Source organism: Pygoscelis adeliae, unplaced genomic scaffold (genome assembly GCF_000699105.1).
Source record: "Pygoscelis adeliae isolate BGI_AS28 unplaced genomic scaffold, ASM69910v1 Scaffold160, whole genome shotgun sequence".
Taxonomy (NCBI): Eukaryota; Metazoa; Chordata; class Aves; order Sphenisciformes; family Spheniscidae; genus Pygoscelis; species Pygoscelis adeliae.
The window spans coordinates 7,176,190-7,178,410 of NW_008824035.1; the positions used below are offsets into that span (position 1 = coordinate 7,176,190).

The 2,221-nt window shown below is 39.8% G+C and overlaps 1 protein-coding gene across 3 annotated transcripts in view; it reads left to right on the forward strand.

Moving 5' to 3' along the window:
• The first annotated feature begins 749 nt into the window (after positions 1 to 749).
• Positions 750 to 2,221, forward strand: part of SESTD1 (SEC14 and spectrin domains 1) — a 60,515-nt gene continuing 59,043 nt past the window's right edge. For all 3 annotated transcript variants that reach the window (XM_009332329.1, XM_009332344.1, XM_009332337.1), the window contains exon 1: positions 750 to 836. The gene's annotated coding sequence lies outside the window, so the exon portion shown is untranslated. The remainder of the gene's footprint in view (positions 837 to 2,221) is intronic.

Below are 2,221 nucleotides of genomic sequence, written 5' to 3' on the forward strand. Positions count from 1 at the left end.
TCGCCCCTGGTCAGCGCGGCAGCGGGCTGGTGGGGACGAGTCACGGCCGTGCCTCGGCGTCGGGCGCTCCTGGGTTTCTGGAAGCGCTGCCTGGTCGGGAAGCTGATTCACTGCTGAAGCAGTGGTCGCTCAGAGCCACGGTTGCCATTTCTTTGCTTTTTGACAGGTCTATTGTCTAGCAATTTTGCCTTTCTCCCCATCGCTGTAGTGTCCCTTGCTAGCCCTTAACAGAGCTTTTTAGCCAGGCAGTTGTAGGAACGAGGTGCTCTAAAGCACCCTTTTTCTTGAAGAATTTGAACGAGCGTATGAAAGCAACTGTTTAAGAGTGGAGACGATTAGTGGAGAACAGTTCTTCTGTTTTTTGAGTTTTTGTAATTTTTTTAATGAGCAAAATTGGTAAGCCTTACGTGGATGGGTATTAGTAGATGCTTTTGTCAGTAGTTCTTTCATCTTTCTTCATCCCAAAGGAAATATTGGTCCTTTGCATTTTTAGTATTGCAGGGTCTGCGTTGCCCTAACAATTGGATGTTGACTTTGTTCACACATTAAAATTCACTGTGATGAGGAAGTACTGGTTTTTTTCGCCCCTTTCCCCATTCTGTGACATTGTCTGTTAAGAATTAGTGTGTAGTAAATAATGAATACTGCTATTACATTATAGGAACAGTGATGGTGGTAAACTTCCGTGCTAATAGGGGTTCTCATTTTTCTGAATGTGAGTTTTTATAGTCCTAGTTCCATTGTCTATACCAAGCAGAACCTTAAGGAGGAGAAAAGGGGGAAGGTGGACCACAGAATAGAACTGAAGCTTGCTCAGAGAGGCCTACTGCTTGCTGGTAAGGTGCCGATCATGCTTTGCTCTGTCGGGGAAGGGGGGGAAAACCCAAACCAAAAAACTTCACCAAAACTAGGAGCCATTGCAATGTTCTTTTAGTGATGGATTTTAGGATTTTGCACAATTCTTTACATCGTAGATTGCTGCTTGAAGAATCCTGTAAAATCACCTCAGCCAACTGTTTTTCCTAAAGTCGTATGCTAATAGATGGTATTTTATTTGCAGTTTAGATGATCAGTAACATCAGTTTTCCTAGAAACAAAAGTTAAGAGAAGAAAATGTATGTATACTTTCTTACAAGAAACAGTGCCATGATGTCTCCTGGAGTTGTAGGCTATAATTCTAAATTGGCTGTGGAATCACATTTCTCAGTAAAGCTTATGTAAATGGGAAATGTACATGGTTTTGTTATTTTCCAGCAGCAGAATAAAGTAGTCAGGTGAAGTTCAGCTCAGTTTCAGTTGGCTGCTGCTTGGGAGTGGTAGTAGGGAGGGGAAATGGAGGTACTTATGGAAGACACTAGATACATTGATGGTGAACTTTAATACAATGCTATTAACTGTCAAGAGTCCTTAGGAATAGAGTGTGAAGAGGAACACCTTTATTCCCCAGTGACTATGAGTGGTTGGGGAAATACAGAACACCTTCAATAGGTAGCTTCTGATAAAGTAGGCAAAGCCTACCCTAGAAAAAAGAAATGATGTTGCAGCACTTCTACCATGTCTCTGTTCAAGCTATCCTGAGCACTTTCTATTGATATTTTTGTTCCTGATCTATGGGTGTGTACTCCTGCCTTCCCTCCATCTTTTTGAGGCCACTAGTTTATTTGCCTGACTAGAAAACTTCTGGTAATGTAAGGTTTTTTTAAATTTAAAACTTGTTGTAGGAGAGATTACTGTAATGACTGCTGCATCTGAGTAACTGTAAAACCTATGAAATGTGTTTAGCATCTTAGCTTTGCCTGTAACACAGTATATACTAATTTTGAGTTTTTGGGTTTCGTTGGTGGGTGGAATTTGATCAGTTATGAAGTTTCATGCAAGTCTTAAAGCATCTGCTGAGGTTTTATGTTTGATGCTTATCTCTTAATTCTACATCTTCTAATACAAATAGGGACTATTTACATTTTTTAATTCAAGTTATAATTTGCTTTTTTAAATTTTATAGCAGTGATTACCTTCATTTGTAAGAATACTTTCTTCTTTTCACAAAAAAACACTAACACTGTTCTATTTTCAATTTTGCCTAAAACTCTGTGTAGATGACCCCTGACTGAAAGCATACTACATGAATTCTGGTTCTTGTTACTTTCCCATTGCTTCCGGTGCTGCCTCAGGAGCATTGCCTGCTAATTATAAACAATGTTGATGTCTACCATATGTTTTG